The 17,927-nt window shown below is 32.5% G+C and overlaps 1 protein-coding gene across 1 annotated transcript in view; it reads right to left on the reverse strand.

Moving 5' to 3' along the window:
• Positions 1-17,927, reverse strand: part of LOC108905290 — a 282,262-nt gene that overhangs the window by 153,211 nt on the left and 111,124 nt on the right. The window contains exon 3 of the mRNA XM_018708092.1: positions 12,580-12,647. The gene's annotated coding sequence lies outside the window, so the exon portion shown is untranslated. The remainder of the gene's footprint in view (positions 1-12,579; positions 12,648-17,927) is intronic.

A 17,927-nucleotide genomic window follows, 5' to 3' on the forward strand; every position in this document is an offset into this window, starting at 1 on the left:
GCTTAAAGTAGCCTCATGTTTTGAAATGCTGTTTTTATATTGTTTACTTATAAGAGAAATGGACCGAGAAATTGAAGCGGCATAGACAAAGACGGATTGTCGGGGATTAAATTTTAGCTACCTGCTACAATTTAGTACAAACCGGTAACACAAAGTTTTTTTAAAAGTACACCTCATCTATACCGATAATACATAATATAAAAATATTGAATATAAGCACCAGTACTACATTTATTTACGATTTGCATACATAATAAGCTTTTATTACTTTCTTTCATTTCTAAACAGACTTTATAGAGTGGAATTTTCCGTATTTAACGGTGTTTTTCGGCAATTTAAAAAACTGGAGGGTATGGAGCAATTCTGAATTTGGCGCATCAAAATACTTATAAATAAGGTCCTGCCGTCATTTTCAGTCAGTTTCTACAATTGTACCTAATCTCTCCCAAAGCGAGATTTTCCGAATTTTATGCTTTTAAGAGCGGGACAATGTCATCAATCAATGGCATTATTTTAAACTTAATAAATATTTCTTTCTTTCTATCATTACATTTGGTCGACGTTTCGTAGGTTTTATTATGGCATCCTCAGAATTCATGTCCTGAGGATATCATAATACAAACGACGAAACGTCAGCGAAATACAACTGTGTTTTATTTCGTAATGTTTCCTGACTTAATACACTTAAAACGGTAGAAAAAAAAAAAAATAATCGAATGTCACCAACCATTATTTAAATAAATAAATAAATACTTTTTTCTCTATTTATCGGGTATTTTACCGTACGGAAAAAATTTAAAATTTAATCAAATAAACCCCTACGCCAAAGGATTAGTCAAGGGTTGCTTTTATTAACCTAACAAAAATCTCACACTGAAAAAAGCAAATTAAAAATAAAAAATATACATCACTATGAGCTAGTTTATCAAATGAATTTTAATTATGATTTATCTAAATCTAGTTTGGTTGTTATGATATGAGACAATTGATTTTATGTTGCTAAGGGATTTAGATAAATCCAGTTTAGATGTTCTTTGATAAATAGATCCTATATCACACACCTCATTTATAGTTAACGTTTCGATCAATCGATCTTTTTGCTTTATTAAATCTGGGAATTTCTTGGGTTGACAATCTCAGGAGTTTACAGTTACTGACTTCGGAAAGACTATACCTACCTAATTATTTGTCCAAGTTGTCATTTTTTATTTAGGTGTCCTGACTTAGATACTTTACAAAAAATTGTTTATCTAGTGACTGTAAATAAAAATATTCCATTAACCTTCAAATTCTAATTATTATAATACAGTTAGAATATACCCATATAATTGAAAATTCAGTAATAACTAATCGTTTGGATATATTAAATATTGTTAACTACAAAATTACAAATAAATTTCAGATTCAGATACAATTGGAATACTACGAATTTTGTTTTTAATGTATTCCGCTGTAGCAAAAAAAAATGATCGTGACACTGAATCGCCTTGGAACTGGATGTTTTACATATTTGGTTATTTTCAAAGTTAATAGTTCCTTTGATACTGTCTCCTATAGGAAAATTATATACAGTGATTCTTCGTATTATTTAGTTTTTATGTACAAAAAAAAAGATCTAGCAAAATACACTACAACTACTTAAAATAATCCTAAACAAAGGTTATTTGACAATTTCTTTTATTTTGATAATTTGTATGCAAAACAAGTTGAAACCCCCACTGAGAGTTATTAAATATTTGGATTTGGAAGTATAAATATTGTGGTTTTACCTGAGTGGTTAAGTAGGTCCATTATTTTTTTTAATTAATTATTTCTCCTTATATTTTTCTTAATAACAGGATAACATTATTTGTGATCCCTATAAAATGAATTGCCAATTCTACAGTTTTTACAACTATGCATTAAACATAGGCTGAATTTTACTAGAAAAGTCGGCGAGATTATTGCTGTTAATTATCACTATTAGTAAATTTCTCGTTGTCTCTCCCCCCTCTAAATATATTATCTATGTCTAGTTTATTTGTAAAAGATCCCTCTAGATATCATTTGGCAACGTTTGAAGATTTCCATCCCCCATGTCTCTTTAATATAATCAAATCTGCCCCAGCATCAACCAAAATGGTCGTAGACATCGACGGAAACCGTGTCCTGTTGTATTTGTCAAATTTAAAAATTTTGCGACAATTTGAGACATTTTACCGAACTAAAGTATTCCTCTGCCTGCCTGCAACATTTCTCATTTGAATATTTAAAGAAAATGCGGTAACTTTCAAAAGTTTCTGGGCGCCATGCAACATATTTTCTATACAGTGGCATATAAGTTTCGTTTATCACAAATGATCTCAGTATTTTCGTTGTATTATCCGGTATTTTATGTAAAAACTTTGATCCTAAATTATCAATATATCAGTCAAATTTAACTGCAACAGTTCATCACAGCGACATGCACCGGCAACACTAAATATTAAGGCACGTAATAAACGTTTCAAGTTGTTTATTTGGCAAAATTTCCGAATTCTTTAGTTTATAGTTATCATCTTGACGTTTCAGGAAAACACGTAATTTCAAATATCTTGATATATCAATGTTTTCCTTTGCACTAAGCATTTCTCTCAACATGGTGTAATTTTACTATAACGTAGATGCCTTCAACTTTTTCGGATAGGGAGATGGTACTTTTTTCAAGGCAATAAAACTTGAAACGTTTGTAAGCAAATTCGTACTTTTCCCTAGATTTGTTTGGTGTCCCAGACACTTGAACGCACTGTCCATTTTTTAAATGTGTGACAATATATTTAGCACGGACATATTTCCAAAAGTGTGTGCCACAAAAACAATGTATTAGGAATGAATCATACATTTTTGGCACATCTGCCTTTCTATTAGAGATCACGATCCATCAAATCTTATATCACTGTAAGCTTGAAGGGTGAAAATAAAAAATTAGAGGGTCCTCCATTAAAAAAATAAATAAATAAATGGCAATTTCGCAATAATGCAATTGCTACATTAGATTCTTTTAACTTTGGACGTCAAATTTGACATTAATTAGACAATCCGTATAAAAGTTACACAGATGATGCCCTTATGTAATGCCCCCCGAGTTTAACAAACAATGTTCTAACGGCTCAGTCTGTAACTAAAATTAAGTAATACTGTAGACAGTACTCTGAAAAAAGTTCTTGTATCTGTCCAGTATCAAAATCTTTCTTGTTACTGGAGACACAAAACTGAAAACAATCCCAATTATGAACTAATAATTAACAACTTAATGAATCTAAATTTTATGAAGGACTACATTATCAAAGCTTGACGCACATATTTGGATCGAAAAAAATACTCTTACCATTTGTTCTAACTTATTAAAAATGAAATGGCAATATATTTATTTACCCTTCACATCATAATATGACCTTGATTGTGTGAAATTTAAATATTTTCATGCTATATCGAAAATTTGGAATATATGCAACCAGTGTCAAATTTAAAATGATGAAATACCGGTTTCAAATCTAAAATTAACAGCAATTAATATTGTGAAATGTTTTTTGACTGCTTCGCGGTCGTTTACAATTTGTGGGATTTTACTGCAGACGATGAAAAAAGTGAGTCACTAAATTAGTCACCCTTAAACGATTAAAATTCGAAATTATAAGTATACTCCCATAATTTCGACACTTTATAACGAGAATCTCCCGGATACTTTCACCGATTACTTTTGATGAGAAATTATTATGAAATTTTAACAAATAACGCAAAATTATATGATATCTGGGACAACATAATTAATATTGCAGTAATAAGTGCGAAAAGTAACTAACATTTTCGGAATTCGAAAATGTATGGTAAAATTTTAATTTACCATTTAATGTTGTTTTATTCATTGCTCTCGTTATTGTTATGTATAGGTATATAAAAGTTACTGTGTCAAAATGTATTAAAAATAATATTAAATTAATCTACGGAAAAAATTCAATCGTTTCACATGGCTGGTTATTTATTTATGAAAACTTCATAAATTGTACATCCTTATAAAAAGAATTTCCCTATTCTTCTAATGAAGCCAAAATTCAATATGGTGTCAACAACAAAAACAAAGTTTAACTACGGTTCAGCACCATTTTTAGAGATACGATAATCGATTCCTAATACATTTTATATATGACTTCACATTTTGTCCTACAATTTTGAAAAACAAATGAAATACGATTAAAAAACTAGCATGAAACCGGATTCCTTCGAATACCTTCGCAACTTTTCGGAATTTTCTAAACTTAAAAACGAATTCGTGATTGGCATAAAATTCTGCACATTTTTGATCATTTTAAACATTTCTACATCTCTTAAAATAAGAAAGATACATGTTTTGGACAATTAAACAGTTGTAACCCTGTATATAAATCATATCAAGATTGGACAATACAAGAATTAACTTTTTAACAAGGGACACTAGTTTGCAATTAAATTAATTTTATAAAGAATTGATAATATAATTATTATAGACGCTGGAAATACATTCCTAGATTATTGATGACTTTTGAATTATTTTTTTTTTAATTACAGTATTCATTTGCAAACAATACATATGATGTGGCTGTTTCCCAGCACCCCTTCTCCCTTTCTGTGACGCCACTGAAGATTTATTTCAGACTAACGTACAAAGTCAAGAACATAACGACACACATACCGTATGTTTATTGCTCATTAATTTTATTAGAAGCTTATATTAGCATAAATTATATAAAATGTCTATTATTGTATCAATTTCAATACTACAAATTGAGGCGTTCGTCTGCAACGAAAGAAAATAAAATTATTCTTAATGCATGTTTAGAAATATTACCATACCATCGCTACTTAATTGCTGCAATTATTTTAGTTTACGATGTGAAATTCTTACGTTTTAACGAATCTGACGAGATAAAGAGGCATGAAAGTATTACATTTTAGAATTATTGTTAACTTTTACCGTAATGTCTATACAGGGTGAGCTAACATAGAACGCGCACGTGTGTTTATGACGACGACGTCTGTGGCGTATCACAATTCTTTTAAACAAAGTAGCTTTACAGTCCATACGATATTTGTTGATATAGAATTCCAAGAATATACCTGCGTCACTTTCTTGGAATTAACCGCATTCCACACCCGAGGTAGAAAGACATTGGCGGAAAATTGAAAGGCACGCCCCTGTCGTATTAAATTGTTAACGGACTATAATACCCCTACATGAATCATTATTTATTAATAAAAAACAAGATTACAATCATACATCATTGTATAACTCAACTTATCTTTACAGCGGTGTCAAATCTCTTTGTACGTTTACAATTTGAAAAAGACATGTCTGTGTTAAGAGGCCCTTGCTCATTTAGGTTCTTTCGGGTTATTACGTCGTAGCCTCCGTACCGACTTAGTCACCGCCAGTTACAAAGCTACAATATACTTCCTTAATCTTAACTATGAATCTTCGTACTGCTCTTGTTGTTCTTGAGCTAGGCTCTGTGGAGGCGCTGTCAGAACCCTTAGTCCCGCTCTGATATTGATTTCTTGCTGTTGCTTCCAAAGCCGCTATAGACAGAACCGCTACTCACAGAGCATGGTCCTCTGAGACGTTTCATAGTGGTCTGTAACTGATTGTGCAAAACTTTTGAAATCATTGAATGCGACCAGTTACAGAGGCCACAAAGGAATGGCATAGAGGACCACATTTGCTTGTAGCTGCTTCATAACCAACAATAAGAACTGTGTACAAAATTTCGAAAGAATGAAACATATGGAGAATGAACTTGCGGAAAGTAATTCAAGTTATTGGTGAATCATTCTCAAATGGGTACGGTAAAGCTGATAGGAAAAGTTTTGTTATTGAAAGATAGAATATAATTATATTGAAACAGATTATCTGAAGGAAATTTAAAAATATCGCCACCATGACACCAAGCAAGAACAATTTACTATATGGGTCCACAAGAAAGTTACGAGGTCTTTTCAGAAAACTTTTTGGATTATGCGGTAATGGAGATATTTAGTGATTGGCAGCATTTCGTCGCATAACCTGCTCTGTAACAACAACATATTCTTGGAGTGTTGATTAGTCATCGTGATATTGTTATTTGAGTGCAACGTGTTAAAGTGTTAGGGACTACACGCTACCTTGCCTTAATTGGTCGGGTATACACACCACCTTGCCTTAATTGGCTGGGACTACACGCTACCTTGCCTTAATTGGTCGGGACTACCGCTACTTTGCCTTAATTGGTCGGGACTACACGCTACATTGCCTTAATTGGTCGGGTATACACACCACCTTGCCTTAATTGGTCGGGTATACACACCATCTTGCCTTAATCGGTCGAGTATACACACCACCTTGTCTTAATTGCTCGTGATATTGTTATTTGAGTGCAACGTGTTAAAGTGTCAGTGACGATTTTTTAAATGTTCGATTTTCTGAAACAGCGATGCAACGTAACATTATGCGTGAAACTGGAGAAAACTTTTACGGAAACGTTTCAACCTTTGAAACAAGCTTACGGAGATGATGCTTCGGGCCATACGCGATGATTTTCACAATTTAAAAGTAGTCGTCAGTCAATTGAACATGATCCTCGACCAGGAAAGCTTTCTACTTCAGCTGATCACACTCAAGTACAGAAACTCAAACTCGCGGACAAGTTAAATTTGGTCAAGCTGCACAGCCATAAAAACGCCATCTGGAAAAGGTCTCTATTTGATAGTAACACATACAGGAAAGTGACAGTGGATTTAAATTGCGTGAAAATTTAGAACCTTAGTCCATCGTCATCATGGACAATGTACCATTGTACCATAGTAGAAGATATGAGAAAATGTTACAGCAACCATGAAGAAAAGCAAGATAATTATGAGAAAAAGGCATCTCTTTTGATGAAGACGAACTAAAGCTCAATTTATGAGAAATTGTAACAGAGAAATTCCAAGCAATACAAAAATTTTATTATGAATGAACTGGCATCAACCCGCGCAGTAACAATATTAAGTCTACCCTTATCATAATGAACTAAATCCAATTAATTACGGGTGCCAGTAAAAGAAGATTACTGAAGAAAATGGAACATTTAAATTGGCCGATGTAGAATTACTTCTTAAAAGAGCAATTACAAAGATAAGTTGATAGAAATATAGATAGATAGAAAATTGACAAAGGTGAATAAATCATGTCCAGAAAAAAGAGCTGAACTTGCAGTACTTAGATATTGAAAGTCTACCATATTACCCTTATCACAATCAACATTGTAAATAGTAACGTAGAGAGTGTCAGTAGGAGTGACAGTGTTTGTAAAAATATGCCATGAGAGATTAGTTTTGTTTTATGTTTTCTCTTTATTATGTATTATTATTATTAAAATATTTTTACTTTATTCTTGATTTTTAAATATGGATAATTTTATGTGGGGAATAGGACTACGGGCACCACCCAGTAAAAAAAATAGTGACGCACTAAGCAATACTCAATGAGTGGTGCGGAAATTTTCTTTTAATAAAAAAACTTCTTGAAAGCACGAACATGTATTCGAATTTACTGTGTAGAGACGCAAAAAGTCTCCATCCATATATTTATCTTATGCTTATACAGATTAAGATTATTTCTAAATCTTTCCAAAAAACAAAAGTGTTTCAAAGATATTCATTTTTAAATGGACTAAATACATTAAAAACACAATAAAAGCATAAGACATAGTTATGTGAAGTTATTTAATTCTGGAAAATCATATTTGTTGGAAAACCAACAAAAGAGTTTCATTCGCATTAGCTAAATAATATTTTCATCTAAACATTTCATCAACAAATTTTCTTCAATAAGACATAGCCACTGCGTGCCAGCTCCAAATAACAATATTTTAGAACTATATCTCTATCATCTAATAAATAAGCACCATATATTACACAGTTTTTACCTATCATCACCAAAACGGCAAGAACTAAAAACATTGCATGTCTTTTTTGTGTATCACTACTGCTTTTCCATTTTATGGTGTTATATTGTTCATCACTATACAGCTGTAAAATCTTTCTTGGTAAAACATCATCGGTTTAATAAACACAGAAAGAAAACTCAGTTCCAGTGTACTAACACATATTTTTTCTACAGTTTTAAGAACCGGAGACTTATGTATTTGTTTATTAGGAAGGTGTGCTAGAGCGAACTAATGGGTTTGGTTCGTGATATCAAACCTTACGGTTAAAACTGTATATTTGTGATGGGGATACGAATAAATGCTTATCTCGGTGCCTTTCTTTCATTAGGTACTTCTTAATATCAAATCAAACGCTTCTCACTAACAAATGATTTCTATGAAAACATTCATTGAATAATTTTCGTTTTTAGAATATTTCCGAATGTAACGTAATTTTTTACCGTACGCATGAGAAAATAATATGTACCTACAACTTCGAGGTGTTTGGAGGAAAAGTATGAATTGACTTGAAGTTTTTGCTGCTCTGTATTATTTTATTGGTTTTAAAACAAATTTACGATCGCAGCATAGTTGTTAAAGTGATAATGTATTAACGCTCGCAATAAAACGTACCTAATGAAAATTGATCTGTCACTTGACGCCACCATAAACATAACTGTCAGTATTAACGCTATCAAATCGCAATTGATGCTGGCGCTAGCAATTTATATTTAAAAGAAATAACTTCTGTTTATGACCCTATAGAAAATAAAGTATATGTACTATAGGCGCCCAATTCCCTGACGAGTATAAATATTTTGTTTTCATTTTGTATAATTAAATGTTTCTGTCAATAACACAAACAACCACCACGTTTGGTTTTTTCACATAAACGTACAGATCTAACCCGTTTGAATTCAGAAATGTCAGTATGCGGAACTTGTACTTTTAGGTTTTTGAAATGTAAGACAATGTATATACAGCGTGCCCCACTAGTGCGGGAAAGTCCAATATCTATGTTAAAATGAGGAATATATGGATTTTTCTTTTTACTGTGTTGCCACATTTCTCGGAATGTACAAATTAAAAATATATTCAACTATACAGGGTGTTCCACTTTTCCTGGACAGACACCAACTTTGGTTTTTTAAATGGAAACACACATTTTTTATATTTTTTTCGGATTCTACATCAAAAATAAAGGGTACTTTGTGTAGAATAGTTCTATTCAAATATTCACAGTTTTTGAGATATCTCGCTTGAAAGGTTTTTCTAGTCGATATTGGTTGCTTACATTTTCTGATACTGACAGGTTATACTAATAGCTACTAAGCCCATTTTTTTATCAGATGTTTAGTAAGGATGACTCTTCCGAATCATGCTCCAAAAACTGGCCTGCGTTATACAGGGTGACCAAAATATCATGTCAAAATTGCCAATTGAAAAATTGAAAAATCTCGATTTTTTTAAATGCAACGCCCTGTATATTTTCATACCATGAGATGCAGAATTAAATTCTCTACAACTTTGCTATACCTGCTCCTATACCAAAATTCATTAGTTTTTCATGAAATCTCATTTCTATGAAAAAATGCGAAGTTTACAAATAGCTTATATGTAAAATAACGTAGTAGGCTCCTGTCAAATGATAATCTGGAAAATTTTCGATTCACATAAGGTTTAATAGAAAGAAAGGTTTAATAGAAGAAGAGAAGCCCATGGTAACTGTTTATTGGCAAGTCGTATTTACCAAGCTAATAATCCAGATTTACAAAGATATCCTCGTACAAAGTGTTTTGTAAAACTGAAGGAGAGGTTTGAAAGAACGGCAAATGCAAATTATGAGAAGACAACAAGAACACACGCATGTGGTAATCAGGATAGTCAAATTGACATTTTGGAATGTGCAGTCCAAAATCCATCTACAAGTGTCAGAGAAATTAGTGATGAAATTAGTATTTCCAAAAGTGTGGTTAATAGAACGTTAAAGAAAAACAACTTCCACCCCTATCATTCTGAGCATCACCAATTCTTAACACAGCAAGATTTTCAGAAGCGAGTACAGTTTTGTGAGTGGGCAACTATAAAGCTACAACAAGATGAATTTTTTTTTCAAAGGTGTTATTTACTGACGAGTCATCCTTTGCCAATACTGGTCGAGAGAGTCGACATAATTATCACCATTACGCCGATCATAATCCCAGATTAATAAGACAAGACGATCATCAACACCGCTTTAAAGTCAACGTTTGGGCGGGAATATGCGGAGAATATGTCATTGGACCACATTTTCTTGAAGGAAACTTAACTGGTAATGGGTATTTGCAATTTTTACAAAACGACTTGCTCCAATTGCAGGGACATATTCCTCCGGATGACTTAAACAGTCAGTGGTTCCAACATGATGGTGCCCCTGCACATTCCACACTGGCGGTAAGTTTTCTCATTATGTAAGTTATGTAAATTCATAGAAAAACTGTTTCAGGTTAGAGAATACTTAAATGATTTGTATCCAGATAAGTGGATAGGTAGCCAATTCCATGGCCTCCCCGATCCCCAGACCTGTCTTGTCTTGATTTTTTTTATGGGGCTATATAAAAGACAGGGTGTATGAAACTCCTCCGACAGATGTAGAAGATTTACGGGCAAAGATAAGAAATGCTTTTTTGACCGTAACTCCGGAAATGCTGCGAAATGTGTCAAGCAATTTTCGTCGTAGAATTGCTCAATGTCTAGAGAAAAATGGCAGACATTTTGAGCGGTTACCTGTTAATTACTAATTTAACTAGGTCTTTATTACTTTTGTTAGAAATGCACGATGTTAATTTACTGTTTTGGATACTGCATGCGTGTGTTCTTGTTGTCTTCTCATAATTTGCATTTGTTGTTCTTTCAAACCTCTCCTTCAGTTTTACAAAACACTTTGTACGAGGATATCTTTGTAAATCTGGATTATTAGCTTGGTAAATACGACTTGCCAATAAACAGTTACCATGAGTTTTACTAATTATTCTATTATTTATTTACTAATTCTTCTTTAGAGTAATTCATTTCACAATTATTACTGTCGCTTTTCTATTAAACCTTATGTGAATCGAAAATTTTCCAGATTATCCTTTGACAGGAGCCTACTACGTTATTTTACATATAAGCTATTTGTAAACTTCGCATTTTTTCATAGAAATGAGATTTCATGAAAAACTAATGAATTTTGGTATAGGAGCAGGTATAGCAAAGTTGTAGAGAATTTAATTCTGCATCTCATGGTATGAAAATATACAGGGCGTTGCATTTAAAAAAATCGAGATTTTTCAATTTTTCAATTGGCAATTTTGACATGATATTTTGGTCACCCTGTATAACGCAGGCCAGTTTTTGGAGCATGATTCGGAAGAGTCATCCTTACTAAACATCTGATAAAAAAATGGGCTTAGTAGCTATTAGTATAACCTGTCAGTATCAGAAAATGTAAGCAACCAATATCGACTAGAAAAACCTTTCAAGCGAGATATCTCAAAAACTGTGAATATTTGAATAGAACTATTCTACACAAAGTACCCTTTATTTTTGATGTAGAATCCGAAAAAAATATAAAAAATGTGTGTTTCCATTTAAAAAACCAAAGTTGGTCTCTGTCTAGGAAAAGTGGAACACCCTGTATAGTTGAATATATTTTTAATTTGTACATTCTGAGAAATGTGGCAACACAGTAAATAGAAAAATCCATATATTCCTCATTTTAACATAGATATTGGACTTTCCCGCACTAGTGGGACACGCTGTATAAAAAAAATGGGTGCTATTTTGCTGCTGACATGTAGGTTGATATGTTGCTGTACTCTCAAAAAAAGGGAATCTAAATTTTAATTTGAGTTGACTAGGAAGAAAAAAATGAGTAATCATCAAAGAGCTTTCTTTAAAAACAAGGATCCAAATTGGGGGACCCGCTACCAAAATTGATAGCGTTAAAGGGGTTACTACACTACCCCTGTATTTTTTACTTTTCCGATATGACAAGTGAAAAAAAAGTTCCGTTATAACTTGGAAATTGTAATTCTGTAACGCGTACACAGTAAGAAGTTAATAAATTCATTAAAAAAGCTATCATAATTTCGTTAACTCAAAAATTAAAGAAAGTGTGAGCAAAAAATCTAATCCATGATTTTCCTAGTGGTTCCCAGATATTTTTTAAGCAGTCATCTTGTACTTGCCCAAGCTGTCATTGCAGCATGTACGGTTCATCATGAAACACTCTATAATCGGATTAAAATGAAACACTTTTACATGAAATAATTTTTTTTCGGAAGAACACATTTTTTAAAGACCAAAATTGTTTCCGTTCAAAGTACGTATACAAACAAACAACAAATGCTTACATACAATATTAATTAAATCAGTAATCACTATGTGACTGTACCGCCGGATAACAACACCGGGTGGATCCAGACATAGAGACTCCGTCACGTCGGGTCTTCATCCGTTGACACTTAGCTTATCAATTAGCAAAATTTTACAAACAGGTAATATTTTACTTTCTTTGTCCGTATGTACGTTTTAATTGTTTTAAGATATAAACGCATCATATCTCAACAAAATGGACTAGTTTATTTAGGTATTAATAAAGTAAAGATTATTTACTTACATCAAAAAATGTAGACCTCAACGCCCTGTCTGGGTGTTATGCGAATGAAGGAGAGTAGAACATCTTTTCTGAAATAAAAAAAATGTATGTCAGAATCGACTGAAGTTTGATGTTGAGTGTAATTAGTTTTATTTTGTTAAAAATTTTATATAAATATAAATCACCTTTAATCATTTTGCAAAAATACAAAATCTACAAACTATAGTACGATCGTATACGATGCAAAGTAGAGCAAAAAATTGTCGGTCTTTTATCAAAGGAAAATCGTGTCATCATTTTTAGGAGGCGTAAGATGAACCGTTTCAAATTTAAAATGAAATTGAATGTAAAATCTGAAATACCGCCGCATACGCACTGTGTTCTGGTACTAGCTGTAGTCGGCCAGGTGCATCGAGTGTACGAAGTGGTCGGTTATACGTCAAATACTAACCTGGCGAGCTTGATCGTAGAGCAGGGAACAATAAACAGTGGCGCGTACAGAGGTGAAATGTAGTACATATGTGGAATTTAAATAACGAATTGGATTTATAATAAATTACATTTAAAACAAATAGTTTATGAGAATAAAGGGATTTTTGTAGGAACAGGGTTCCAGACGTGAACTGATCCCTTCATCGCACCCCATTACGATTTTTTTTTTTATAAGGAGAACGAAGTTTCAAAGCAAAAACCTTGTATAACAGATATACTATAAATATTTACAGAATGAAAACAAAATATAAATCCTATGATATGATTCTATCAAATGAAAACACTAACAACAATTCTCTACCAATCTCAACAAAATAAGTTATTTTTCTATCAAACAAGAAATGTTAACAAATTATAAACAAAATATAAATTCTATGATTTATGTACTGTACGCCAAACTGCATTTTTCTCATCTTCATTTAATATTAATTTCTTCTTTGCACCCCCTTTTTTAGGTTTCTTAACGTCTCCTTCAATTTTCTTCTCTCTTAAAATTTTGAAAACAGATAATTCGCTTACTCCAGTATATCTAGAACACATTTCCACCAAACCAGTCTTCAGTTTCATGGGATGATCCTTTTCTAAAGGGTTATAGACATTTAATATTATCGTTTTTTCTCTGTAACTTAATATAGATTTTTTTGTACCCACAGCAGTACATCCGGCTCGCGAACATCCAGGCACCGCCTCCATTTATCCATATAACGACAACAGAGCAATAATAATACAAAAAACTTCACTTCACTAGCACAGAAAATATAATAGCATTCACGATTCACAAACAACAGCCCGAAACACACACACAGCACACAAATAAAACACTAAAAACACTTTTGTTACGGAGCACAAGAAATATGATTTCACTCACAAATTCTCAAATAATAGCGCGAAACACACATATAGCCCGAAAGAAATATAATTGCACTTATAACAGTTATAACCTCACAAATATCGCGAGCGAGAAACACGCAGCACCAATACAACCGAAACGAAACTGACCACGCCAGGCCGGCACGCGCGCCGCCGCAAAAAACACAAGACACAAGTCATATGAGGGATAATGAAGGGAGTAATAAATGTATTGTTGTCCTGCCGCCCAATGTGCGAAGGAGATGCCTTTGTTTTTCATTTTGTCCTTCATAAATATATAACTGTTAATCCATAATGCATAAAGAAATTATTCAATTTCCAAAACCCCCTATAAAATGTGTTGCACTGATTCCCTTGACAGGCAATGATTTATTACTTTGCATCGAATACGATCGTACTATAGCTCGCTGCCGATTGAAATCGAGGAAATCTCAGATCTATTCCAGATCTCGATTTCAAATCAGAAATTTTATATTTTCATTTTCGACCATCTCTGTATCTCTACAGCTGAATGGGTTAAAGCGTTGTGAGAAATTCCTCACTCAACGGTTAAAACGAAAAACTGTCCTGGATAAATATCCCGGCATAGAATCGATTGATCAGATCTTCAGTGAATCTGTCAAGATGTGAAGCAACATTATTGTTTTAAATAGTACAGGGCTTTAAATAAAGCCGCGTGATCAGAAATTTTGTTTAAAACACTAATTTTACTTCCTTCACACTTTCAATTCAATTTCGGCAAAATTAAAAATTATTAAAATAGTAAGAAAAGGGATTACATTAAAACACAACATTTTGTTTCACCGGCTGGTGATTGGTGTAACTTTTCACGAGATTTTATTCAACCATTCAGCGATCGCATTATCTCGAGCGTAGACGTACCGGTTTGTCGTTGTTCACTGTAAACAAATCACTAATATTGGTGAAGCTATTTAAGGATTTTTAGTTGTCAGTACCAGCCATGCAATGTTGGTTGTCTAAATTCGGAGGTCACGTGGTTTGTAATCATTTATGAAGGCTCTGCAGTTGCAATTAGAACTACAATTTAAAATGATTTCTGCTTTCTAATAATTTTCAATACATTGCAGTTATTTCTACAAATACGAAAATTATAGAAGGTCATTTTTAAAAATAAAGATCGCAGCTTTGAATATTTTAAACCAACAAATCTTAATGATCTAAAATGACTACATTTCGAGGTTATTAAAATTTAAAAAAATGTATTAAAATTATCTGAAGATGTTTCACATAGACTAATAAAACTTTGTCTAACATATACTTATACGTAATTGAAGGTAAAAATTCTCTGAACTGATTAGCAATATCTAGTGACGTAGACACCAGGAGGCACTGTTGAATATTGAAAATTGCAGCAGCAGTAAATGTTAACGTTAATGAACTTGTGTGCACGTGGAGGGAGCGCCCGGCCCGCGCATACGCGTGAATATCGCTCTTGTCGCGCGCGAGATTTTTTACTCGAACGTTTCAAATTCGGTTCCGTTTCTCTGGATCAATTAGAACCTATATCTACGATATTAACTTCTAAACTTAATGTTTAGTAATTAAACAATTACATTGCAAGAAAACGGACGAAATTAATTAACAAACTGGAGCAACAATTTCACGGTCAATCGAATCGGCGCGGCGTTTGGAACACATGTTGGTCATTGAATTGAATTGGTCTTTTCTATAAATTTCATCTATAAAATTCATCAACATCCATCTCTTTTTGCAAATAATAATACGCAATTTTCGAAAATTGATTTTTCCGCGTTCAACCTTTATTTTACAGTTAACAAATTAGTTAAATATGACTATAGATACCTTAAATTGTAGGTAAAAAGTGAAAAAACACGGAAATTTGCCACTTATTTGCAATTTGCCAACTTAGCGTTACTTTTTTTATATTATCATTCTACATAATTATCCTTCTCCGTCATACAGGGTGAGTTTTTTCTATGTTTAGTGTAGGGAATCTATCTAGGGAAGTAGCAGAGATATAAAAAAACTTAAATGAGGAAAGATGTGCAGTTTTATGATCTATATTAAATGTTACTTTTATTTTTTAAATAAACGTCATGGCTGACTAGATATTTGGAAAAATCCAATCCGAATTCGGCCAATTCTTTCAGATGCGTCTAGCGAGCAACTGAAAAGTCAAAAACCGCTGCAGTTTTCCCATTTTTCAAAATAACAATACCAAATATTATATTGTTGGAAAGCATAAAAAAAACATTTTTTTCTAACTCCTAGCCTAACTATGGTTTACGTTTAAAAAAATTTGAAGTTTATGTTATAACTTGAAAACGAAAGTCTACACGAACAAGTTGATCACGCTATCTTATTAACACTGCAAAAACCTCAAACTTTGTAATTTAAATTTTTTTGGTAAAATAGCAACGTTGCTACACGCATCTGAAGGAATTGGCCAAATTCGGATTTTTCCAAATATCTAGTAAGCCATGACGTTTTTTTCAAAAAATAAAAGTAACATTTAATAAGGATCATAAAACTGCACATCTTTCTTCAGTTAAGCTTTTTTTGCATCTCTGCTACTTTGCCAAATCTCTACATAACATCGAAAAAAAACTCACCCTGTACCTATAAAGTACAATAAAATGCCTACTAATAATTTTTTCAAGTTTTCAGGTTTTATGATCTAATTAGACTGGAACAGAAATAGAACAGTACAATAATGCAATACACAGGAGGAACTTTTGCAGTGTTACAAGTGAATAATAAATGTTCAAATTAACATTCTGGATTTTTTAATTATATGTATAATTGTGTGTAAATTTACACAGTGTGTTTACCAGAAACTCGAAAGGTAAACGTCGAGAAGAAAACCTTATCATTAACTTGTAAATAGTGGCAATACACTGTATGCAATAGTAGGACTACTAACACATGGCTAGGACCGTACTTTTATAAAATTATATAGGTTGTGTGAAATTACCTATTTCTACGAGTTCTCTATTCCGTTAAAAAAATTCCTCATCTTTGAGAACACCGCTTTATAATCGAGATAATCCATGTCCAACTAGATTTTTCAGGAATGATACACAAACAGTATTTAGGTACTTTTAATCGCGATTTCCGGTAATTTGTTTACTGATATGGTTATGGCGACATGACAATAATTATCCTGTTGATACAACGTTAAAACAATAACCAAATTGATCTCAAGGTTCCAATTAAAGTACAAAACGAAACACATGTCACGGGGGAGCTACATACAGGCCTGGGTGAACCTTTTGTAAACCGAATCCAGTTCGAATAAATAGTTTGATTCGGTTTATTGTTTCAATTGTAGTGCGTCAGACAGTTAGGCTACTCTCTTTCTGCGCCGCGTGGGTATTTTTTTTGATAAATATGCACTAAATCAATTTTTATTTGTTTTCACATATGGTACCTTTAAATATTTTGTACTTTTGCAGGATTTGCGTCATTGCACCGATTTCAGAAAACAGTAAATTATCATTTTAAATAAATAGTGAAAATTTGTTTTATTCTACTTAAAACAAATATTGTATGTAAGTACTGAAAGTTATGATCACATTAAAACTGAAACAAATTTGGCTGTAAACAGGAAGATCATAAATCCATTTTCGGAATAAATGAATGTTAAAATAATAGCAAATGAAATAATCGGTAAAAATAAATATATTGAGTTGGAAAAAGTCGATTAACTAAGCAATAATTTGTTGATGATGATGGAAAATGCAAAATGTTAACCCGCAGGTTTTCATAAATATCACATAGTTTTTAATCTTTGAAAACTAAGTATTATTTTATTTGTTAATGCAAATTTAACATGTTTCTGTAAAAATATAATTATTTTCCTAGTACCTTCAGATAAGTCGGACAAAATGATGCCTTGTTGAATTAGCAATGATAATTAAGATAATATGACATTCTTCGTAGGTTACCTCTCACCTATATTCATAACGAAATGTATCATGCGCATGCGTGTGAACACCGCTCTCGGTCGCACGCAAGGTTTTTGA

This window comes from Anoplophora glabripennis, unplaced genomic scaffold (assembly GCF_000390285.2).
Source record: "Anoplophora glabripennis isolate ALB-LARVAE unplaced genomic scaffold, Agla_2.0 scaffold245, whole genome shotgun sequence".
Taxonomy (NCBI): Eukaryota; Metazoa; Arthropoda; class Insecta; order Coleoptera; family Cerambycidae; genus Anoplophora; species Anoplophora glabripennis.